The sequence below is a fragment of the Pipistrellus kuhlii genome, unplaced genomic scaffold, assembly GCF_014108245.1.
Source record: "Pipistrellus kuhlii isolate mPipKuh1 unplaced genomic scaffold, mPipKuh1.p scaffold_m20_p_2, whole genome shotgun sequence".
Taxonomy (NCBI): domain Eukaryota; kingdom Metazoa; phylum Chordata; class Mammalia; order Chiroptera; family Vespertilionidae; genus Pipistrellus; species Pipistrellus kuhlii.
In genome coordinates this window covers 20378102-20404098 of record NW_023425515.1, presented here as the reverse complement: position 1 = coordinate 20404098, position 25997 = coordinate 20378102, and the positions used below count along the sequence as shown (strand labels likewise).

The window sequence follows — 25997 nt, the reverse complement described above, 5'->3', positions numbered from 1 at the left end:
AGAAAAGGGGAGGGAAGAAAAGGGAGCAATGAAGTGAGTGAAAGAAACTTCAGTAAAAATGAAAAATAAAAATAGACAGAGAAGTGAGTTTTTGTGAATTCAAAGGCATTACCTAGTCAGGGCCGAAACACATCTCTTCTAGACTTGGCTACTGGAAGCATTTATCACCCTGCCTTGCCCTTTGTGGGTCTCAGAAAACATTAGGTATGCCTCTCAGAAGTGAGCATTTGTAAAAATCACCTGGGGGTCTTACGAAAATGCAGATTCTAACCCAGGGTGTCTGGAGTGCATCCTGAGAGTCTGCATTACTCACAAGCTTCCAGGTGATGCTCATGTCTTCTGGGGACAACACTTTGCATAGTAAGGTGTCAGCTGACCCACAGAAATGTAGACTGCAATTTCTCAGCCTTGTTGGCACTCTTGACAGTTTGGGCTGGATGATTCTTTGTAGTGGGAGACTGTCTTCTGCATTGTAGGATGTTTATTTTAACAGCAACCCTGACCTCTACCCAAGAGATGCCAGTAGCAAATGTCTAAATTTTGACAATCAAAGTTGTCTCCAGACACTGCTCAATGTCCCCTGGGAGGGAAAATCGCTCAGCTGAGAGTCACTGAAATATGCAATGTGTTGAGGATGTTATAGGGGGAAAGGCTGTTAGATGAAATGCAGGCAAGCAGCCCTGTCTTTCAGTTCTGTGCAGCCCCGACCCTTAGCCAACCATGGCCTCCCCTTAAAAATAACGGGGGAGTGAGGAGGGACAGCGGTGAAGCCTTCATGCCAACACCTCAGATGAAAGCATTACGACTCGGCCAAGTGCAGCTGGCCTCCCTCCAGGGGGACCTGTTGTCCAAGAATCGCCCCTTCCACCTGCCACAGAGCTGGCAAGATCTGAAATATCCCCAGCATCTAGAAGAAATAAACTCCTTTGTGCCTATTCTTAGGTTTAGATAAGTGTTATATTAGTGGATAGTTTCACTATTTCAGCCTTGTTAAGTCTCCTCTCTCTCTCTCTCTCTCTCTCTCTCTCTCTCTCTCTCTCTCTCTCTCTCTCTCTCTCTCTCTCTCTCTCTCTCTCTTTACACACACACAAACATCTGGTTTTAACATCACCTATAGAATGTACCTGAAAAATTTCTTCCTTCCTTGTATTTGTTGGGAAGCTGGAAATCCTGTCTCCCAGTGACCAAACAGCAGAATGACCGAAACAACCAGAATTAACCGGTCACTATGATGTGCACTGCAGCAGCCAACCGGCCTGATCCAGCCTCATTGCCCCCCACCAACCACGTATGGCACCTCCCCCCTCACCAGCCATGCCCCCAACTGGCTCCCATTGGGGCGGGCCAGCTGGACCCCCACCAGTGCACAAATTCGTGCACCAGGCCTATAGTAATAAAATAATAAAATGGACTCAATACTAGTTCAACAGGAGAAAAACCCATTTAACACATGCACATTGGAGAATCAAGATACAATGCTCAGATCATGAAATGAGGTTCAAGGAAATGACCAAGCTAGGTACCTTTTTAATACTTTTTAGACAAAAATATAAATAAGTATGTGAGTAATTGAGAGGGCAAAGAAAGTTAGTGCTCATTAGAACATCTAAACAAGCTTTGGGCTTGGGCAGTAAGTCAGTGAAGGTGCTACAAGGTTTGTTTGCACAGGCTGGCTCTGACTCTGTGACTCTTGTGACCTGGGTTGTCTCCGGGCCTCAGGAGCAGGGAAGCACCTGTGGCATGAAGGGCTGTTTCCCTCAGTTAGAAAGATGGAGGAGCATCACAGAGCTGCTCCTGCTCCTGCGGCTTCCAAAAAGGTTTTAGTTCTAAATAACCAATATGTCATTGTGGTGTTAGCTGGTTTGGCTCAGTGGATAGAGCATCAGCCTGCAGTCTGAAAGGGCTTGGGTTCAATTCTGGTCAAGGTCTCATATATCAGTTGCAGGTTCCTGGCCTTGTTAGGGCTTGTGCAGGAGGTAACCATCAATGTGTCTCTCTCACATTGGTGTTTCTGTCTCTCCCTCTCCCTTCCACTCTCTCTAAAAATCAATGGGAAAATATCCTTGGTGAGTATTTAAAAATAAATTGATTAAATAAAAGCTGTTGTATTTTTAAATTTTAAAAAATTATGTCATTGTGAGGTACATTGGGATGCCTGCCATGGGCCCTGACATATTTTAAAAATCAAATAGCAAATATTTTTAGAATATTTCAGAAACGTGGGAGAATTCTCTCCCACCCTGACAAACACAAATATTTCAGAAACATAGGAGGTTGTAGGATGTATTTTAGTTTTTTCTTCCTGTCAAAAGGCCAGTACAATAATCTTTTTTTATTTCAACGCTCCCCTTGTTTTTTCTTCTCTATGAACTTCCAAATTAATCAAATTCTATTCCAAAGTGTTTTTCCTTTACTTTCTTTACTCTGTATTATTCAATTGGGTTGAATAAGCTTAGTTGAATATTCACTGGGCTACCAACTGGTGGAAGATAGAGAGAATCAGATGTTGTCTCTCCTCTCAGATAAGTGAATTATCTGTTTAATTAAGGTGAGACCGATACAAATAAAGCAACTAGTGAGCAATGCAAACAGTGCACAGCTGTTCTCCAGCTCTGACCAGCACACAGGGACTCCCAGATAATCCTGTGGAGTGAGGGATGAACCATTAATGCTCCAGTCTCCAAATGCCATCAGAGATGACACATCAAGGCCCATGAGCAGCCAGACTGGTCAGAGAAGGCTCCATGAGAACTGCAGAGCTCCCGAACCTCTGAGCTGAGACACCCAACTCCAGCCTGGCGTTAGCGGCGTAAGGCTGTCCCCTGGACGACACAGCTCCCATAACGATGCCTGCCTGAACCCAGCCGGCATGCCTCTGTGGTTAAGCGACAACCTATGAACTAGGAGGAGATCGAGGTTCTATTCCAGGCCAGGGCACATGACCAAGTTGTAGGCTCAATCCCCATTGTGGGGTGTGCAGCCGATCAATGAGTCTTTCTCATCATTGATGTTTCTCTCTCTCTCTTCATCTCTAAAAAAAAAAAAGTCTGCCTGAGAAAGCTCTCCTGCCAGGACAATTACTGCTTTTCTAGCCATCACCTGAAGATAGGCCTTGACCTTCCTGCCAGCTGCTAAATGTATGTCCTACAACCCAGGAGTGTCTGTCTCGGGGACCTAAGAGTCATTCCTTTGGCATGTAGCCATTAGGAAGGATAGGGTAGGGCTCCGCTTTCCTCATTGCCACCCAACACCTACAGGTGCCCATGTCCTTTACGCCTACCAACCTTTGTAGTTTTCCACTTGTGTCCCGCTCTCTCCCATCCTTAGTGGGACAAGAAGGCAGGATTTCCTGTCACCGGTCCCTCAGTCAGTGTGCCTTCTTCCAGTCATTTCTTAGGCATTGATCAGGGCCCTGTATTCCAACTCCTGCAGCCCCTGTCATTGCCTACCCGCTCCCACTTCTCTGCTGAGCCTTTTGCCCAATCAGAGACAGCACCTAGGAAGCGTGGTCCCAGGGCAGACTGGTTGTGCACCCCTGTGGGGTCTAGCATCTGAAGTGGCCCCCGTTGCATCTAACTCCCCAAAGTGCTCAGAAACTGGGGCCCACACCAGGAGCCTCTCCCAGCTAAGCAAAGAGTGAAGAAGCAAGATGGAGTCACTGTAGTCAAGCTGCTAAAATATTAAAACCAAGTATACTGAGGCAAAGATGCTATTTTTGCTACAACTAGTTTGGGAACTTAAACTTTTAAACTTTCCAGCAATGACTGGATATATACCTGTACCTATGTCTATATCTATCTATCTATCTATCTATCTATCAACCATCTATCTCATATAGCCAGACATCAGACATCTGGAAAATTATCACCTCACACCAATCCAGAAGCTAAGAATGCAAAACTGATTCTTCTGAAGAATGTACTTTTACAAAAGGAACTCTTAGCTCGGTTGATTAGAGCATCATCCTGATGTGCCAAGGTTGCAGGTTCAGTCTCTGGTCAGAGCACATACAAGAATCAATCAATGGCCAAGACTGGTTTGGCTTAATGGACAGAGCGTCGGCTTGGGGACTGAAAGGTCCCGGGTTCGATTCCGGTCAAGGGCATGTACCTTGGTTGCGGGCATATCCCCAGTAGGGGGTGTGCAAGAGGCAGCTGGTCGATGACTCTCTCTCATCGATGTTTCTAGCTCTCTATCTCCCTTCCTCTCTGTACAAAATCAATAAAACATATTTTAAAAAAAAGAATCAATCAATGAATGCATCAATAAGTGAAACAGCTAATCAATATCTCTCTCTTTCTCTCTCTCTCTCTCTCTCTCTCTCTCTCTCTCTCTCTCTCACACACACACACACACACACACATACATAAATAAATAAATCGGCTTTTTTTTTCTTCTTCAGAACCTGCTGGGTATTGCCTAGTTGTATTTCCAGTTTGCAAACCCTAAGACCCTTGAATTAACTTTTATCATTTATTTCTAGCTAAAACCTCCTGACTGGTTTATATTTGGTTGACATGGCAAATTACGTGGAACACCTGCTCCGCCCAGGTGTGGTGGGGAAGGAAAGGCCTTCCCCGGTGGGAGGAGATGAGGGCACTGTTCGTGGTGCTTCCTCCTTCCCCTGTGTCCTGCATCCATAGGGCCAGCGACGTCAGAACTGAGATGACCTGTAGGACAGTCTCCTCACGCAGTAACTCAGGGGAGTGAGACCAGGGTCACCAGGCCTATTACAATCACCAGCTGCTGCTTTCGCCTTTGCACACAGGCTCTGCACCAGGCATTATTTCAAGTGCTTTGGAAGGACACTGTCCCCCCTTCTATAACAGAGGAAGACGCATAGACTCCAGGAAATTAACAGCCGTGCTGAAGTTATGCAGTACTCAAGGGGCAGAGCTGGAATTCAAACCCACTTAAAAAAAATTTAACCAAATTTCCAAACATTTCACAAATATGAAATTTAAAAGAAGCCACAGTGCTCTATCCCAAGTTTAGAAAAAAAAAAAAAACAATACCACTATTTTGTTAGACACATTATTTGAAAATATGTACAAAATGATTAGTCCTGAAGATGGGGGTGAAAAGGGCTATGACATGTAATTAGAAATTCAAAGTTTCTGTGGACTTACCTATAATCACATGTTCTTTAAATCTGGCAATATTTTGGTGACAGTTGGTTTATTATGTGAAAATGATAAGATAATATGTTGCCCTGAGAAAAGCTAATGCTTATAAACCTTGATTTGGTAAAAAAATAAAATAATAAAATAAATAAATTGTGCAAGTATCAAAAGCTCCAGAAGGGGGCAGCACGCGGCCGTCACATAGGTGAGACATTTTCCATAAAAACCTCATTCCTCTCTTTAACCTCAACATTTTCTAGAGCTTTCACTTACACCAAAAGTAATATCCTAGGAATTGGTTTTTAAAAATATTTCCAGAAATTGCAAGCGCTGTGAAACCTTCCCAGTGATAATCAGAGCTAAATATCAAAATTAAGGAGTTAGAATTGGGGCAAGTTTCCAGCCCTCTCCTCATTTTTTGAGATATTAGTAGGACTAATATCAACTTCAAGGCTTACTAAAAGGCAGGTGTGAATTTTCTAACGCAATGCCATGCCTGCCCATGTGAGATCTGATTAAAAATAATTAATTCAGCCCTAACCATTTTGGCTCAGTGGATAGAGCATCTGCCTTTGGACAGAATCCCAGGTTCGATTCTGGTCAAGGGCATGTACCTCGATTGTGGGCACATCCCCAGTAGGGGGTATGCAGGTGGCGGCTGATAGATGTTTCAAACTCTCTATCCCTCTCCCTTCCTCTCTGTAAAAAATCAATAAAATATATATTTTTAAAATAATTAATTCAAATAGACTGTTTCACTACATGTTTGGATCCAAGTTCCTCAAGACAACCTTTGCCTGGAAGCAAAAAAGTGGAGATAATGTCCTGCAACGTGAGGCCCCAGGGCCCTGATGTCCAGAGAAATGAGGCCTCAGGTAACACCCTTCTTCAGTGACAACATTCCCCTGACAGGGGTGAGGGGCCACGTGGCAACATTGCCCCAAACCAGTGGAGCCTGGTGGACAAGCCCCATCAGGGACGGGAAATTTCCAGTGGGTCTGAGGAAACTGCGCAGCCTGCATCCTCGCCAAGGGCCAGTAGCAACAGAGACATCATCGATTACAAGTACATTTTTCAAAAATGCCTCTGATATTATCAGCTGTTTTGAAGATGATGGTACAGATTTTTACGAAAATGATGTTGTCCCTAGGTAGGTTGCCTAATAATTTATTTGCCTGCTCTTGACTTTAAAGATAGAAACTTTAGGTATTGTTAAATCGCTGCACTCCCTGACAGTTCCAGTTGATATGAATGATTCAACAATGCATACCTTGCTCTGCTTTGTTTATATTTAAAAACAACTAACTGTGTGTAGTGCCTTAGAGTTTATGACTTGATGTAAGTAAACTACTTCACAGTTTAGGATTTTGTGCACATGGTTATCTCCAGAACTAATCCTGAAAGCATTTTGAAATTCTATCATTTTCCACCAGTCTCGAAATGAGAACACTAAAATCAAATGGCTAGCACTCAAGTCTCAGAATGAGAGTACTAAAAATCAATGGAAGCTCTCAGCAAATCCCCTCGTTCCTGATGTAAGTCAGCAACAGGGATCGCTGAAGAAGAGATGGGTGAGACCAGCTATTTAGCCTCAGCCATAAAATGAATTTTTTTTTTTTTAAGAATAGCTTATTGATTTTTAGTGACAGAAAGGGAGAGGGATGGAGAAAGAGAGAAACATTGATGTGGGAGCATAACATGGATCAGCTGCCTCCTGCACAACTGAGCCAGCAAACTGGGCATGTGCCTTGGCCAGGAATCAAGCCAGCAGCCTTTCACTGCATAGGATGACACCCAGCAAATGGAGCCACACCAGCCAGGGCCATTAAATGAATGTTCAAATGGGTAATAAAAATTTGTTTGGCATTTTTCACAGAAGTTAAATATTGTGGAAATTATCGCATTCCAAAAAATTTATCAGTTGAGGAGTTATAATAGGCCCAGCCCTTGGGGGAAACAAATAAACACAGAACTTGTTCAACCTGGGTTCATCCATCCACTGAGTCAATATTTGCAATTCAAAACTTGCAGGTATCATATGTACATATTTGCTTTGAAAATAATGTTTGGAACTGGAAAACATTCTATTCTTAGCAACAACCATTTGACATCTCCTGACTTGTTCTATTACACATGAAGATTTCTCAAAAAAATTTAATTTTTACATCTGAATAAGAATTCTTATTCTGAAAAAGAATAAGAATTCTTATTCTTGCCATGAAAAACACGTAGAAATAAAAGAATTGTTACATCTCTGGGCCCCACACTCCTCTACAAAACTTTACTCTGAACTTGATTCTTGGGACTGGCCTCGCAAAGTGCCAAAGAAAGTCTCAGGAGGCAATGAGAGAAGACAAAGTGGAAGAGGGAAGATAAGAGAAGGTGAGGGGAGATATCCTATTTGTATTAAAAGAAAGCATGACAGTAGTGTTGGGATAGAAAAGAGCTATGTTTTAGGCACCCAAAATAAAAGCATCCTATATAATAAAAGCCCAGCGACCCTACAGCAGAACAGCCAGAATGATTGGCCAACCAGTTGCTATGATGTGTACTGACCACCAGGGTGCAGATACTCAATGCAGGAGCTTCCCCCTGGTGGTCAGTGTGCTCCCACAGTGGGAGTGCCACTCAGCTAACCAGGTTGAGTGGCACTCCCACTGCGTACTGATCCCTGGAGGACATGAATCCCATGCATAGGGCCTCTAGTAGAGTACGATGAATATGAATGCTACTTTGGGAACAGTTAAAAGAATCTTTGAAATCAGAGCTGTCCTACACCCAGGTTTTGCCTTTTGAGTTAATAGATGTTTCATAAGTTCTTTAGTGTGTAGCTACAGGAAATCAGCATCATCTACAGTCTTTTCTTAGGCTCCATCTATATATACACATACAACACACACACACACACACACACACACACACACACGAAAACAATGGCCAAATTTCATCAAACACTTTAGCTTGATGCTTATTGAAATTTTCAGACCAGTTTTTGCATGTAGATGAGGTCTTAGCCTCCTGCAATCCCTGCTAAGCCAGTCTTTGCCCTAAAAAGATATCGGTTGTCAACTTGGTTTTTGCCTATCAGCTCTCAATCTCATGACCTGTGTGCTAGTTTTCCGTGTAGTTTCTACCCACCTGAGCCCTCTCCCTGGCATTAGTGTGAGCCCTTCTCAGTATGTTTCTTTCTCATCACATACCAGTCTGGAAGCCTGCTGTTGTGCCACCCCAGAGAATATGGGTATTGCCCACAGTGATCCAGCACTTCCAGGATGTCTACCAGATAGGATGTATCTTCAACACCAGCTCTCCCAGCTTGCCCATCACTTTCAGTCCTTCCCCCTCTCTTTCACATCCCCTCCTCCATCTCACTCTGTTCCAGCACCAGAACAGCCCTCTATGTCCAAGTCCTACAGGCTGTGCCCCCTCTGCCCTGGGACCCCGTGGAGAGGCTGAGATTGGGTTCTCTGGTGGGCATCTCCACAGGAGGGTTTGCTGCATTGGAGAATAAATTCAAAAAGATACAGGACACATCCCCCATCCTTGAGCTGATTACCATCGAGTGTCAAAGGTAATCTCACAGTTTAACAAACTGTTCTCATACCATTTCCTCAGGCATGAAGAAATGTAAAACAACCAGATTGTCAAGAACAGGTTTTTATGTCAGTGGTTTGTAAATAAGCCCCAAAAGGTAGGTTACACGAGAGCAGAAATGTTGTCAATACCAAGGGAAGAAGTTCAGCTGGATTTGATGGGTCATGGCCATTGATAAAAACTGAGGGCAAGGGTAACACATAGGATGTGTGACTTAGTAATACTGTCCTGCGGACAGCCTACCAGAATATTTGGATGCAAATTGTCTGAAACAGAAAGACCAACAGGAAGTCTGGTATGTTTCATCAACAGGGAAATCATCGGGGTCTGAGCCGGAGAAGGGCAGAGAAAATTAAGAAATATGAAAGGCCTTGCCCTAGCCAATTCGGCTCAGTAGATAGAGAATTGGATGGTGGAACTGAAGGGTCCCAATTTCAATTCTGGTCAAGGGCACGTACCTCAGTTGCAGGCTTGATCCCTGGCTCTCATTGGAACACGTGCGGGAAGCAATTAATTGAAGTGTCTCTCTCACATTGATGTTTCTCTCTCCCTCTCCCTCTCCCTCTCTCTCCCTTTCCCTTTCTCCCCCTTTCTCTCTCTCTCTCTCTCCCCTCCATTCTAAAAATCAATGAAAAAAATATCCTTTGGTGAGGATTAACAAATAAACAAATAAACAAAAGAAGTATTATGAAAGACCTTACAAAGGAAGAAGCCACAGGAACAGGACACAGAGTCGGATAAATACAGTAAAGGAAAGACTTAACTCTTGGTTCCAGGTAGAGGAGTGGTACCATGACCAGAAAGCCTCTGTGAGCTCATATAAATTTGTTCCTAAGACACTGAAAACCTCTGATTCCCCCAAACAGAAACCACCGATCCCTGAAATGTGAATCCTACTTTCCCCGGTTGTTCATTCAACAAGCATAGATTTAGTACCTCAGATATGCCAGGACATTAAGTCAGAAATAAATAAGGTACAGACGTCTTAGGAGTTCCTCAGCCAGTTCCTTCCCAAGTAACTGAAGAGTCCCAGGTTCAATTCTGGTCAAGGGCACCTACCTCCGTTGCAGGCTTGATCCCTGGTTTTGGTTTCCTCATCTCTAAAACACAGAAATACCACTCAGTTTGTGTTTCTGACTTCCCCCAATAACCAGTTTACTGTGCGTCTCTCATTATGTGAACGCATGCTCTCCTTGAGCTCCCGCTGGACACAGCTGAAGGGTGACTAATTTATCATGCTCCCCTTTCTAGCTGCATTGTCAAGGAGATCAGAGCTTAAAGAACCGCATTTCAAATGTAATTTCAGACATTACAGAGGACCAGAGGCCAAGGTCCTTCACAGTATTAGCAAAAGGTGTCCTCTGCTGTTTCTCAGGTGGAATTCTGTGCATCATGAGGATGGGAGTATTCTATGCTACCCTTCGACCACAGGTCAGAGGGTGGGCGTATTATTTGGGAACACCTATTTTATGTGAAGATTTGGAGTAATTTATGGATTTGAAAGAGTTTATAGTAAAGCACTTATACCAAAACATTATGCAGTAGGATATAAATTTTGCACAAATTTTCTTCTTAAATGGGGATTAAAAGCAGATTCAGTATTGGACTGTTTGGGAGCATGTAAGAGACTAGGAGAGAAGAGAGAGGAAGTTACATGTATTGACACCTGCATGCACTCCAGGGAGCTTGAGCTAGTTAGACTCCACATTTCTTTAGGATCTCCTGCTATCCACGCTAATTATCCAACCCTAGGTTATTCTATGACACCTTCCAGCTTTTACTATGACCAGAGTCTAATGTATTCCACTATTAAGTCATCCACACATCAATCTTTCCATAGATTGTAAGGTTGTCTTAGATGCATAGTTAGCCTCAACTTCTATAGTAGTCACATTAATACCACTCTTTTTTTATACCAAAATATTTGCATCCATGTACATTATTAGAAAACTGAACTCATCAAATTTGACATCAAATCCTGAAGCATGAGACAATGAGTGCTGTTTCAGGGTTACAGCTGGAGAAACTGAGCCCCAGAGATAATTCTAAGTCCATAAAAGGACAGAAATGGGGAGGTGGAAAGCTGACACTCAACACTTTCTCCTTCCGTCTTTCCTGCAGGTCTTCTTTAACCATGCGATCTCATTAGCTCCTAACATTAGCCTCTTGAAGATGTTTTCATTTTTCTTGAGCAGAGATGGGGGGGGGGGGGGAATGACATCAAATAACACTAGCTGTATTCATTTTCCCAACTCTCTTAAAGCAAATGAATCCGAACATGCCCCTCCCCGTTGCTATATATTTGTGAGTACTTTGCTGACAAGTAAACCTTCTCTCTATCCAGTCTATAAATAATGAATTAGTGTCTTCAGCGATAAAGGGAGGATTAGTTCTTCCATGCAGTGGAAATCCCACAACAAGGTCAGGGGCAAGTTGTAATATTCCCTCAAGCCCATGCCTGATAAAATGCAGAAGGGCAAGTTCTGAGTCAGGAAATTCCTCACCGTGACCTGGGAGGGAAGCATTCAACTACCTCTTTTTACAGATGGAGAAACAAACTCGGAGAGGTTGACTTGACTGAGAGTTCCCACAGTTAACATGACAGAGCAGGGATTCAGCAGAGACCTGTCTAGTGTGCGCCCATCCTATGTCCCCATTGCACTGTGGAAGACAAAGCTGCTCGTCTTCAGATCCTCTGAAGACCTGTCATCTTACCCAATGTCATCCAGATCCCATGTTCTGTCTGTTCCAACTCTTGGGCCAGCCTCAGAAGTCCATTCACTCCACCTGAGAAACTGAGGCTTTGCCAATGGCTACTCCAGAGTAGGCTGAATTTCTGAATTTTGATGGTCTGAGTCTTTCTCAAAGATGAGAGAGAATCAGATCAAATCCTAGAGTCAGATAAGGCAGAATTCCTGTTAAAGACAGAAACAAACTGGCCTTGGAATGGCAGAGAAGCAGAGGCCCTGGCACCAGAAGACTCCATCCTCCTCCTGCGTTCATCATTTGCTAACAGTGAGACCTTACGTTGCCTCACTTCTCTGAGCCCAGCTTCCCAATTTGGAAAATGAAGGTGGTAGGAACTTCTACCTACCTAACATCATTATACTGATGATCAAAAGAAGTAATGGAAACAGCCCAGGTGTCCCTCAACAGGAAAATGGGTCAACAAACAGTGGTATATCCATACAATAAAATATTACTCAGCAACAAAAAGGAACAAATTACTGATACACACAACAATAAAGATGCTCTCAAACGCATAACACTAAGGTGGGGAAAGAGAGACAAAAACTGCATGATTCAACTTATATAAAGTTTTCTATCAAGAAAAGCTAACCAAGGAGGATAGAAATCAGGATAGTAGTTGCATGAGGCTGAGGTGGAGGGAATGACTGAGGGGAAATGAGGAAACTTTCTAGGTGATAGAAATGATGTATACCTTGATAGAACTGTACCTATTTGTCAGGACTGATCGAAAGCACACTAAATATCTACACTTTTCACCGCATGTAAACTGGCAAGAGAAAATGCTGAGATCCCCTAAATTAAATTACAGCTGGCTGGAGGGTGGGAGGAAGTGACAAGGGATGTAGATCAGGTAACAGGGCCATCAGAAGAGTGTTCACATTTCTGAATGTATGTTCAAACTCCACGTCAACTTCCAGGCGGCTATTTCAAGTGTTATCTAGAAAGGACAGCCAACCACCAGACGCCACCGCATCTTGCTTATACAGGAACTTTCCAGATTGTTGCCTACAACCAATCCAGAACCATCTACTACTGCTTGCTTATGAGTTTACTCTGCTTCACCTTTTCCCATTTCTCACCCCCCGCCCCATCTATAACCAACGCAAATTCTTTAAAAATAACATATCTTTTCCCCCAAAACCCATTGTATAGAAGAGCCCCCCTGTCAATCCCAGGATAGCAGACAATTATGTCTTTTCCAACTGCTGGTGGTTCAGGCTGTATGGCCCAGGACCTGGACCTTTTTCTGGCATGTGGCTCAATGAACCCTTTTTTTTTCAAGACAACTTTCAGTGTTGAGGGTCTTAACAAAATTGTACCTCAATAAAAACGATAATAAAATGTAAAAACCTTGGTAAGTAGAAGAGCTTTGTACAAATGTAAAATGCCACAGTTGCTTACCAAAAAGTTAAATCCTCTTTACATCCCTGCTTGGGTGACTTGTGGTGACCCCAAACACTAGGTTTAATTGAGGTTTCTTTCTTGTATTATCCAAAGTTTGTGGCTGGATCTGGACACAGGGACTTCTGATCAAAGAAAATAGTATACAACTAAAGCAACATTAGATTTAGAAAGAATGAGTCATATTCTAATAGCAATGGCCATTCCACAGCATATGCACATTTACTCTAAGTCTGACTCCCTAGGTTTCCCTAAGAGAGGGAAGTACCTCGTTAAAACTTAGTTCAGGAAAAGCAGGCAGCAATAAACAGAATAATGGCCTTTGTCCTGAGTATACCAGCCTATTTCAAAAATGTTATTGCTTCTGCTCACAACAACCCCACAAAGAAGAGAGCATAATCTCCATTTCCCAGATAAGAAATCAAGGCTTATGAGCAGCTAAAGTATTTGCCATAAGATACACATCAAGAAAACAAACCTGTGGGTGTCTGACTTCATGGCTTCTTTACAAACCAAACACGTACTTTTCATTCTTACTTAGTGTTCTGATGAGTTATCTTCACAGTTGTACGTAATTTTCTCATTACACAACAGCTGGAATAGTAATAGCTAACATTTACTGAGCATTTATAACATGGCAGGAATTTAACATGGACCAGTATTAACTCGTCAAGTGCTTAAGACTTAGTAAGAGGTAGACATTAGTACTAGCTTGGTTTCACGTATAAAGAACTGACCAAGAGGAGTAAAATACCTTTCCCAAGGTCACACAGGCAGCAAACAGCAGAGCCAAGATGTGTGTCCACAGAAGCACTCCAACCACGCACTCTTTTCTCAGTGCTAGTCCGTGAGAAACCCAATGTGCAAGGCATTATGTACAATATGACTAAAACCTTTATTTCAGACAAGAGTAGAAACATTTTCAAGGTTCCTGGGAAAGGTCTGTAGCCAGAGGCTAGTCTGAGATTGTAAAACAGCACATCTTCGGCTATTTCTGTCTAACTTATAACAACAGTTGGGGCTATCAGTGTCCCTGCCATAGAGACAAAGACAGCAAAAGTTTATACACCCTTAGTAACAAGTATCCTAAAAAGGTCACAAGGTCAGGATCTGACTCCATCATGATGGACTGTCTCTTAGAAAATTTCATTCATCTAGTCCAACGGTTCACCCTGCAGAAATGGGAGTATTCAGAGGGGTGTAGGAAAGGGAAGAGAGAGCATGAGCTTGAGAAAAGAAGAGACCCAAGTGTTTCTGATACTCCCCAGGCTCTTCCTTCTCCCAAAGAATCACTGACCTAAGGCTCATATTCATGTACAGGACTCATCCCTTGGGGGATGAGGCCCGATGCCCTTGGACCTAAGCTGGCAGTCAGACATCCTCCTCGCAATCTTGGACCCCTCACTCCTTACCACCTGCCTGCAGCAGAGATGAGAGAGGCTCCCGCCACTGCTGCTGCACTCGTCAGCCTTGAGCCTGGCTTCTGGCTGAGCAGCACTCCCCCTATAGGAGCGCACTGACCACCAGGGGGAAGCTCCTGCATTGAGCGTCTGCCCCCTGGTGGTCAGTGCACATCATAGCAATTAGTCGTACCTCTGGTCAATCTGCCGTCCGGTCAATTTGCATATTAGTGCTTTATTATATAGGATGATTGTTGTTCAAAGTGGAGATATCTAAAACAGCCTTGGAAGGGAGTCAAGACTGCTCAATTAATTACAAATCGCAAAAAAGCTCCATGAAGGGAAGTCAACCTGTGATTGCTGTGACTGTGTGCCATCAGGACACATCAGAACATAGGTGCTCAATCAATGCTCATTGGATAAGTTAGTGAGTGGTTAATATCATCATAAGTATTCATAGCTGTAAAAACATTTTGAGAGCTTGTTTGGAGGTTCTAGCAGGGGAGCGCAGCTACTCGTATACCCTTGACCGAAGACCGGTCCTCTCCTCTTGGGGGAAAGTCGTCCTCTTCGACCGAGCGCGCAGCTTCGGGAGGGACGCACATGGATCGGTGAGGGAGGAGGGGGACACCCACCTAGCCAGCCAGATCAGCCGAATCAACCCTGGCGATCAATGGGGTGACAGATGTCGCAGCCAGATCGCCCTCACATCCAAAACATTTTGAAACTTTCCAGAACAACCCCCCTAAATGACTTTATTTTATTATTGAGGTTCCCTTGAGGCTGCAAAGACCCAAGTTTTTACTTCAGATCAGAACTTGTATTTTATCCCTACAATACTTACTAATGATACCAAAGGGACACTTCAAAAATAACTGGCTTATCTGTGCTCAATGCACTGGCTTAGGTCAGCTCACACACAGAGCAATTCAGAAGGGAACAGGGCATATGCAGAGAGAAGCTGGAGGCTGGGGGGAACCATCCCCACTGGGGCTCAGTCCCTGTGTGCTCAGATTCCCCTGGGTTCTCGAGGCAGCGTGCTAACCTGCCTTTTCCTTGAGCTGTTAGAATGGATTCTCTGACAAGAGCAAGCTGGGCTTGGGCATAAGAGGGTGCAATAAAGGTCATCCTTGGGGAAGATGGCATATCAGGTAGCTCACTCCCAGCATAAGGACAAGAGCTAGAAGGAAAGAAGATGGAGACCTCTGAGCAACTGATTCTAAAAGATTATCTGACTTCAGGAATAGAAAAATTATATATACTAGAGGCCCAGTGCATGAAATTTATGCACTGGGGAGGAAGGGGGTCCCCCCTCAGCCCAGCCTACATCCTCTTGCAGTCCGGGTGCCCTCGGGGGATGTCCGATTGCTGGCTTAGGCCCACTCCTCACTGGCAGTCAGACATCCTTAGCACTACCCCAAAGGCGAGAGCGGCTCCCACCACTGCTGCTGCACCCATCAGCTATAAGCCTGGCTTCTGGCTTACTGGCACTTCCCCTATGGGAGCACAATGACCTCCAGGAGGCAGCTCCTGCATTGACTGTCTGCCCCCTGATGGTCAATGCATGTCATAGCGACCAGTCTTTCTGGTCATTTGCATACTAGCCTTTTATTATATAGGATAGTATGTGTATGTGTGTGTGTGTGAGAGAGAGAGAATATTTTTGAATTTTTAATGTTAGTTGGATCTTAGCAAGGCCATCTGTATATACGAACATAAAATCTATTCAAAGAAAAAAAAACAGAACCTTAGTTAACCCATTTAACCTTAAATTATAATTTTGCCACTTAAAAAAAAAAACCACCTTCCGCCAAAACAGGCTCAGTGGATAGAGCATCTGTCTGTGGACTGAAAGGTCCCAGGTTCGATTCCAGTCAAAGGCATGTACGTTTGTTGCGGGCACATCCCCAGTAGGGAAGGGAGACATTTCTAGCTCTCTATCCCTCTCCCTTCCTCTCTGTGGAAAATCAATAAAATATAAAATAAAATAAAATAAATAAAATAAAATAAAAACCTTCCACTATCACCTCACTGTGAAGAAAGAAAACTAATAACCAGTGAGCACTTGCTATGGCACAAGGCCATGGGACAGCCCCTTTTACCAACATCACCTTATTCATCACATCAATAAGGGCTGACTTTCAGAATGCCAGGTAATCCAGATACCCAAACCTACAGGACACCAATCAGGCCATGTTTGTGTTACATTCAAATTAACACATGCCTTGCACACGTTTTAAATGACCAGACTTGGAGAAAATATAAACAGGCATTAGTAGGTAAGAGTGAAGAAGATATTTCCCCATCATGTCAGGAATGCTATTTGGTATAGCTGGAGAAGACTATAGGCAATTTTTAAAATGTAGATTATTTCATAAACAAGCCAACTATCAGAGCTGCAAGTAATATTTCAGAAGGATAGGGGAAGGGATGGATGGTCATCCCATCCTTCACAGAAGGCCAGAAGCCTCCCCTAATTACAGGAAAGCTCAAGTAAAACTGTGCTGTTTGTTATGGCGGTTAAAATGCAGGTGTCACCTGAGTGCATTTGCCAATAAATCTTCCCCTCGTCCATTCTCATTCTCCATCCTGCCTCTCTCCCTAGGGAGCCTCTTTTCATCCTTCTTTTCATTCTAAGGGAGAATTGTCTGCTTGCAACTACTTTTCAATTCCCCCATTGGCGTTTTCCACTTTCCTCCCTCTCTCCCCTAGTGGGCATGATGCAAATTAAAGTTTTCTCTTATTATTATTATTATTTTTTTTTATTATTGATTTCAGAGAGGAAGGGAAAGGGAGAGAGGATAGAAACACCAATGAGGAGAACCATGAGCTGCTGCCTCCTTCCCGCCCCCTACTGGGGATCGAGTCCGCAACCCTGGCATTTGCCCTTGATTGGAATTGAACCTGGGACCCTTCAATCTGCAGGCTGATGCTCTACCCACCGAGCCAAACTGGCTAGGCACTTTTTTATTGTTTAAGTATTACGTATGTCTCCTCTTTCCCTCATCAACCCCTCTCTGGCCACTCCCTCCCTCCCTCCAAGACAAGCCCCCCCGCCCCCGGGTCTGTGTCTATTGGTTATGCTAATATGCATGCATATAAGTCATTTTCCTTTTTCTTTTAAATTTGAAGGTGTTTATTCAATTGTCAAACCCACTGAATAAAAGAAACCAAGTAATTCATAAACCAAAGTTGACAGTATATCATAAAACAAAGAATATTATTAATAAAATTGTGGGCACTGGAATCCAAAAAATAAAAAAGTAAAATGGATCAGTGAAACAGAATAAAGTCAAGCAACATACATAAGTATAAAAAGAATATAATAATGATAAAAATGTCATTTTGCTCTGGCCAAGTAGCTCAGCTGGTTAGAGCATTATCCCAATATGCTAAGGTTGTGAGTTTGATCCCTGGTCAGGGCACATATAAGAATCAATCAATGAATGTATAAATAAGTGGAACAACAACTCAATGTATCTCTCTCTCTCTCTCAAAATCAAACAAATTAAAGTTTTAACAAGTGTTATTTTAAATCATTCAGAAAGAATGAACTATTTAATAAATAGCATTAGCATAATTGACTATCCACTATATATTATCTCACAACATGCAACCAAATGTATTCTAAATGTTTTTAATTGAGTTTATTGGGTTGGCATTAGTTAATAAAGTTATATCAATGACAGGTGTACAATTCTATAATACATCATCTGCATTGTATTGTGTGTTGACCACCTCAAGTCGAGTCTCCTTCCATCCTCACCATTTATTCCCCTTTACCCTCTCTTGCCTCCCCACCCCCTTTCCCTCTGGATTTTAATCATCAGACTGTTGTCTATGTCTATGAATATTTTTCTTAATATATTTTTCTTTATTTCAGAGAGGAAGGGAGAGGAAGAGAGGGATAGATACATCAATGACAGGAGAGAATCATTGATCAGGTGCCTAATGCAAGACCCCCACTGGGGATCAGGCCTGCAACCCGAGCATACGTCCTGACCATGAAATCAAAACTGGTTCATAGGTCAACACTCAACCACTGACCCAAAACTGGGCTGTCTATGAGTTTTAAGCAAAATAAAACAAACTGAAGTTTTCAATTTGATAGTCCTTGGTTAAAAAATTCTACAGTTCTCCCTTAAGAATACCTTTACTTTAAAAAAAAAAAAATGAGCTCCAGTCTTGTTTAAAACTTTGCTTTTATAATCACTACTAAAATTGTCTTGAAACCTTATTTTAGCCTCCTTGAAAGATAACTGGAAGATGGATTGGTAAAAAGCAGATTTCTGCAGGCTCAGAGAAGGAGTATGCACTGCAAGAGGGCATGTACCTAGGAACCCTTGACCACATGCAAAGCCAACCATTGAATTAAAAACATATAAGGCATGATGAAAGAGAAACCTCAGAATAGGAGATTTGGGGCAAACAAAATGCAACCTCCCTGTGGAATAGTGAACTCAAACTATTACATTGTTTCAGTATAAGGAATGAAAGCCTGAAGCAGAAAAGAAAAAACAAACAAACACAGATCTTAATATAAGACATTTTTCAAAAATAAAGGGAAATTCCAGGTGCTCATTTTGTTTCAGCTATTGATCTACTTCTTTTTTTTTTTTTAATCAATCTTTATTGTTCATATTATTACAAAGGTTCCTCATTTCTTCCCCCCTCCACCAGGTTCCCACCCCACCCTCCACCCCCTCCCCACCCCCCATTGTCCTCATCCATAGGTGTACAGTTTATGTTCAGTCTCTTCCCCCCTCCACCACTCCCCCTTTCCCCGAGAACAGTCAGTCCACTCCCCTCCCATATCGCTGACTCTACTACAGTGAACAGCTATTATTGTACTTCTTAATTGTTCCTTCCTTTTTTATTATTGATTTCAAAATCAAAAGGAAGGCTTGGCATTTATTCATTTGTTCATCTCTCAGATGTCTGCGGGGAGAAGGACTGGTGGGGAAAGGATATTATCTTCTTGCCTCTGCAGCTTCTAAACTTAGAGACAGCCTCAGAGCCAAATGCCTCCACAGGGAGGCACATATGTTGATACGCTGCTGACTGAGACAACTTGCCCTGGGCTTCAAAATATCAAAGAACAGAAACCCGGGCTCCGAGAGTCCTCGCAGCTTCAGAGCCACCACCAGGTCCTGCCGTGGCTCTGAATTCATGGTGCTGTTATTTGTTCCTCCAAAAAGGGCCTTTATTGCTCAACGCAATGAGTCCCACTCTCACTCTGTTCTCCCGGGACCTGAAAGTAGAAGGTCTTAAGTTTGGGTTTGCAGTTTCCAATGACATCCCGAAGAGACTTCTGAGCTTGTGCTGCTTCCAAAAGACACCGCAGTAAGAACAGCCTTCACCCTTATATCCTGGAACTGATCATTTACGGTTCACCCGACAGCTCGACAGCTCGAGGGAAACGCGTAGGTAACATATTGCTCAAAATTGTGTCTCAGCGTCCCTCCGCAACAACAAACACCAGATTCTTTTTTTTTTTCTTCTAAATATATTTTATTGATTTTTCACAGAGAGGAAGGGAGAGGGATAGCTAGCTAGAAACATTGATGAGAAACATCCACTAGCTGCCTCCTACACACCCCCTACTGGGGATGTGCCTGCAACCAAGGTACATGCCCCTGACCGGAATTGAACCTGGGTTCAGTCCGCAGACCGACGCTCTATCCACTGAGCCAAACCGATTTTGGCCAGATTCTTTTCTAAGAAACTATCAGCTTACTTGAAACTAAGGTGGGGGAAAAAATTAAAGTATTCCGATTTCTATTTAATTTGCTCCTGAATTAAACTTGGACACTTACTATGGAAATGCAGCTTCATGACACAAGCCTTCACCTTCCTCCTCATTGTCACCTCTAAGAAACTCCTCAATGGAATGTGGAACTGCTCTATTTCCTCCATAGAAAGTCCATTTTCTACGCTAATGGAAGATAAGGGTAACGTGAAATAAGACCCACATAGTTCAAATATGTTACCGTAAATGTCAGGGTAGGCAGCTGGAAAGATATGAGCTGGGTAAGGCAGCTGGGTTTGGAAGGGATGGCAAACCACAATAAGGCAATGGAGGCACCAGACCTCTCTGTGAGGAGGGAATCCAAGGCCCCCAGGATGTGGTCTAACCGGTGGCATAACACCTGGGTGAAGGAGCCTGCTAGCTTGGGGGGGGAGGGGAATATATATATATATATATATATATATATATATATATATATAGAGAGAGAGAGAGAGAGAGAGAGAGAGAGAGAGAGAGAGAGAGAGAAGGGAGGGGCAGACTTACTTAGGGACACTCCAGCCTAGGGGTATAAGTTTCTCCAACCCCAACTGAGGATGGCACTTGGTTAGATTTCCACCAGCTGAGTTGCCTGTTCAAACTATATCTGAGTATATTCCTTTTCTGCAAATAAATCGTCTCCTGTTGTTACTGTTGTTTGTTGACTCGTTTAAATTTGTTCCTACAAGCTAGGGACTGAGGATGCAGAGTACTGCCTCGGGCCAGAGGCCCCTGACCTCCACTGACACAAATATCCATGCCACCTGCTGCCTATTTTCACCAGAGCTGCTGGCAAATTAAAAAAACAAAACCAACAAAAATGAATAACTTTTTATCCTCAATGTACTAATCCTGTGGTTGGCAAACTCATTAGTAACAGAGCCAAATATCAACAGTACAACAATTGAAATTTTTTTTTGAGAGCCAAAAACCAATTTCTGTGCATGGGCCACAAAGTTTCAATTGTACTGTACGTGCACGCCCACACGTGGTATTTTGTGGAAGAGCCACACTCAAAGGACCAAAGAGCCGCATGTGGCTCGAGATCCGCAGTTTGCTGACCACTATACTAATCTATCATTCTGTCTCTATAAAATAGGAAGCTTTCACCTTGAAGCTAATTTCTACTTTCAAAGCCCAAACGTTTCTATTTCTTATCAACTACTATTTCAGTAAACGTCTTTCAAGTGATAGTGGAGTCAAGAGTTCTGTCTCTGAATATGCGATAGGGGATTAAAATATGCTTTCTGTCGGTCTGGAATCTGAGAGTAAACAATGTGTCTCCCCGGGGAAAGAATGGTTCACAGAAAACAGAACTGAACAAGTCACAGGTACTTGGTACCAAAAAAGGGGGCGGGAAAGAGAGGAGGGAGGGAGGCAGGAAGGGAGAGGCGCAGAAAGGTGTATCTGTATATGGTTGTAGTACAATATTGTGATATTGTCGCATTACACACATGTCATTTAGGGTGATTTTTAATGGCCTGGATGCTTCTGCCATTGTGCCAGTTTCTCCCACTCTCCGGTGGCAGTAATTGCCAAGGTCTCACATCCATGTCCCAAATCTTTGGCGGGGAGTGAGGCCCGTTTCATACTCTCCCAAATGTGCCACCCCCTGGGGTGGGGCGGCGTGTATCACGATCTAATGAGAAGCCAGATAGTGGGTAACGAGACCTGCAAACTAGTGTCAGTGGTATCGGCCCTACCACAAAATGGGTCTGTGACCCTGGGCGTCACCTTTGGGGCTTCCAGTTCCTCCTCTCTCCAGATGGGGGCGATCGTATTTGCTTTGCCCACGTTTACCAGGTTTGCCAGGAGAAGCCAGGAGCTAAAGGAATGTGAGCAACCCGAGTGATGACAAAATGTGATGCATTGAATCAACAGTGGCTGCTAATATTTAGACACAGGAGAAGGAAAAGATAACGATGGAAAACTCCAACACGGGCCCCAAGGGGCTCAGTTTCTATTGGCTCCCTCCCGCTCCCCTTGGGGCACCCCCCCCCCTTTTTCTGTGTGGAGAAACCCCTGCCCAGTCACACGAGTCCCTCTCTCTCTATGGAGCACAGCAGCTTGGGATCTGCTGGAAGAATGGTGTGAGAAGGAGCAGAAACCTGCCAGCAGCCAAAACTCGCGCTTCTGCAGAGTCAGCTCTGGCCCAGCGTGTGCGGCTCCTCCTCCTCCTCCTCCTCCTCCACCTCTTCCCCGGGCAGTGCGGGCTGACTGTCGGATGTCGCCCAAACGCTCATTAATCAAAAGAGGCTTTCTCTCCCCCACCCACCCCCACCCAAAGCCGCCCAGCTCTGCAGATACCAGCTGAGAGCCTCAGGGGCCTCGGCGCCCTAAGCTCGCAGCAGCCGCCGTGTTAAGTCTGAGCCATTCCCTCGGCGGAGAAGGGATCGATGATGTCTGCGCGGGTTTCCGTGATAGAGGCTCCGTCTCCCGCACCTCCTTCACCTCCTTCACCTCTTTGGGGAAGATCATCTGAGCACGCACGCCCCGTGCGTCTGCCGCCCCAGCCACCTCCCCGCACTCTCCCCAGTTTGCTTCCCGCCGCAGTCCGGGCCCAGACTAATTCTCTCCACTTGGGAATGAGTGAGCACACACACACACACACACACACACACACACAAGTTCCCCAGGGCGATCCTCCCATCTGCCTCCCTACGGAGTCCGGCTTCTCAGCCTTGACCTCCAGCCACGGGGTGCAGGGAAGGCGGCAGAATAGATGGATTGCACGGGGTGGGGGGTGGGGGGGGGGTGTTTAGAAGACGTTCAAAGACATAAAAATGAGCTGCCAGTACAAATGGGTTTGGTTTCAGACACAAAAAAAGCAGTGGGATGCCCCGTTTGGCCAACGGCTGCCCGCCGAGCCCCGGGCTCACTGGGCAGGCTGCTGCCCGCTGTCCCGCCGCAGTCCCGCCCGGCCCCGCGCCGCGGTGTGTGCGGATGGAGGCGCCCCGGGCACGGGCTTTCCGGGGCAGGTGAATGCTAAAGCCCCAGAGCTTCCACCTTGCAGGCCCCCCAGGTTCTCTGCTCCTCCCCAAAGGATGTGCCCCTTTGGCAGGGCCGGGGCTCCCGGCCCGAGGGCGGGGGGAGGGCGCCTCCCTCTCCCTCCTCCCCATCCGCGCCTCGGCTGCGCCCGCCCGGGGTTTTACTGCAGCGGCCGGAGGTGACAGGGACGCCCTAGCCTCCTCGGCAGCTCCCAGGAGCCGGCTTCCCCGGCATCCCCGAGGTCCTGCACCTGCGAGGCGGGTCCCGAGGAGGGCTGCCAGCCGCAGAAAAGCGAATTTTAAAATGTGGAAGTCGCAGGGCTGCATTCCTCCTCCCGGGACCAGCCCGGGCGCCCTGCGCTGACAGCCTGTGGGTAGTTGGGACCGTGGAGCCAAGGGGGAGGGGAGTGGTGCAGCCTCGTTCACGAGCTCTGCGAGGAGTCGCCGGAGCCGCGCGGTTGGACACAAGTTTGCGTGGGAGTGTTTTCCTTTTGTCAATAATTAATCGGCCTGGCAGAATCGGAGTTTTGGCAATCGCGCAGGCGGCGGGGCCGAACACCCAACTTTGGGAAGCTCTAAGGCGCCGGGGCGCAGGGGGAAGCTGGCAGCAGCGTCTGGAGAGGCGCCAACCCCTTGGTGCTCCGCTGAGCCTAAGCCGCAGAGGGGTACACCCACCCAGGAGGTAAGCATCTTCTGAAATACTTGCTTGAAACATTATTTTAATAAGATACAATGTCTGCCTTTCTAGGGAAAAAGCAACGCCGAGCTTTAATGCAATGTATCAGTTTGTGACGGTACCGCATTGAACATTTTAAGAATTCAAAGGGTGTGTTTTTTCCCCTTTGCCTTGAACTACATGAGAAACTCTGATATTGCACTCCACAGATACCAAACTTTATTGCCGAAGCTTCCCAAGCCAAGAGAAAATTACTTTGTAAATGACTTTCATTAACTTATCTCTGTGCAGTTTGGTGTGAACTATTCAGGGAGATATCACTGGGAGGTGCTTGGTTTCATTCTTAGATAGTCCTCTTGATCTACTTTCACACTCTTATACAACACTTTTTGCCCATAAGCTATTTCAGACAATAACACCAAGAGGGGTGAATTTCCAAGAAATACATTCAAGGTTTTCTCATCATTATTAAGGAGTGTGTATTTTCCTCAAAAAGTGCTTAACTGACCATTGATACATAACCTGGACTTCTAAACCCAAAAAAAGAAAGGTATAGTTAACTTTGCCATGGGGTTGTGGGAATGGAGAGAGGTTTTAAATATGAGGAGAGATTCTAATTCAGAGATCTATCTCAACTCAAGTGAAATTCACCTGGTTGGCAATTAACATGAGCTCAGTCCATGATCAAATCAAGAATCTGAAGAATGGTTAAAGGTAAGTATTTGCCCTAAAACCACAAATAAATGCATCAGGGAAGTTGGGAATGTTGTTTTTCTAAAAGACTTTGAGGTGCGATAATTCTTTGAATGAAACAAAAATTAAGAGCTATATGGTCTGTTTTGTTTGTGGATTTTTTAAGAGTATTGTATAAACAAGTGAGGTATTAGTAACTTGATTTTCACATTCAGAATTAATGGTAATCCTATGCTTTTTAAAATAGGCATCATTTTGAACGCTATTTCAGTAGTTCTGATGGCTTTGCACATAGATTACTAGAGCAACAACAAACCTTCATATGAAATGCAGTCTCCTTCATTATGCAAATATTTCTATACAACTATCAATATTTAATAACAATAAATGAAGAACAGTTTGTCAAACCAAATGCATAGGCAGTCTAGAATAGGACTGGATTTGCAGGTCAATCGGCCCTCAACTTCTATCAGGTTTGTAAAAACTTCTGTTACAAATACTTTTGTAAAAACTGTCCCTCCAAATTCTGCATCTACTATGGCAGCATAAATGATTTTACCACCAAATATACAAGATGCAAAATCTTCATTGAAAATTATTCAAATGGGACTCAACCTTCAGAATGTTGGAATGAAGAGCTCCATAAACCCACTCTTTAGCAACACAACAACGACTGGTGAAAATTATAGGCAAACAGCAATTTAGGTCTCTAGAAACTGTTCTGAGAAAATGCAACAAATACAGAAAAATTATTCAACACAAACTACTAAGTTTCCATAAGAATAGTAAGAGTTCCTGGTTATTTGAGCCAGAGCCGGTTTGGCTCAGTGGATAGAGTGTTAGCCTGTGGACTGAAGGGTCCCAGGGTTCGATTCCAGTCAAGGGTATGTATCTTGGTTGCGGGCACATCCCTAGTAGGGATGTGCAGGAGGCAGCTGGTCGATGTCTCTCTTTCATCGATGTTTCTAACTCTCTATCCCTCTCCCTTCCTCTCTGTAAAAAAATCAATAAAATAAATTAAAAAAAAAAAGTTTCTGGTATTTGAGCCACAAGCTACTTCCCTGCTCCCTCGCCTCTCCCAGGCAGGTATGATAGTACTTCAGGTAGGTGCAGCCAAGAACAAGGGCTCCTTCTCAACCTCAGTCCCAGTCTAGAGCTATAGCATATTTCTGAGTGAAGCAAGCCACCAGCATCCCCCCAGCCTTATGTTGCAGAAGCTCTAATCTAGTCAAGATTAGGTGAGAGGTCTGAGGCTGTCTTCCTCCAACCATTCCTCAATTCTGAAGGCAAAGAAAAAAAAAAAAAACTCAACAATGAAAAGACCAATAATCCTTAAAATGGGCAATTTTTTTATTTTTAATATATTTTTATTGATTTCAAAGAGGAAGGGAGTGATAAAAACATCAATGATGAGAGAGAATCGTTGATCAGCTGCCTGCTGCACACCCATGACTGGGGATCAAGCCTGCAACCAGGGCATGTGCCTGGGAATTGAACCATGACCTCCTGGTTCACAGGTCAATGCTTAACCACTGCGCCACACCTGTCAGGCACGAGATTTTAGACAATTCTCTAAAAACAGAATTT

General features: G+C 44.2%; 1 protein-coding gene and 1 long non-coding RNA gene across 5 annotated transcripts in view; one reads left to right on the top strand and one right to left on the bottom strand.

Moving 5' to 3' along the window:
* Positions 1-25997, bottom strand: part of LOC118723924 — a 68272-nt gene that overhangs the window by 9836 nt on the left and 32439 nt on the right. The window contains exon 2 of the long non-coding RNA XR_004989417.2: positions 12870-12994. This is a non-coding gene — a long non-coding RNA (uncharacterized LOC118723924). The remainder of the gene's footprint in view (positions 1-12869; positions 12995-25997) is intronic.
* Positions 23041-25997, top strand: part of SPTSSB (serine palmitoyltransferase small subunit B) — a 28738-nt gene continuing 25781 nt past the window's right edge. For 2 of the 4 annotated variants that reach the window (XM_036446752.2, XM_045583652.1), the window contains exon 1: positions 23067-23723. The gene's annotated coding sequence lies outside the window, so the exon portion shown is untranslated. Of the gene's footprint in view, positions 23724-25997 lie in introns of all 4 variants that reach the window. The other 2 variants (XR_006742033.1, XM_036446749.2) reach the window with 2 other exon arrangements.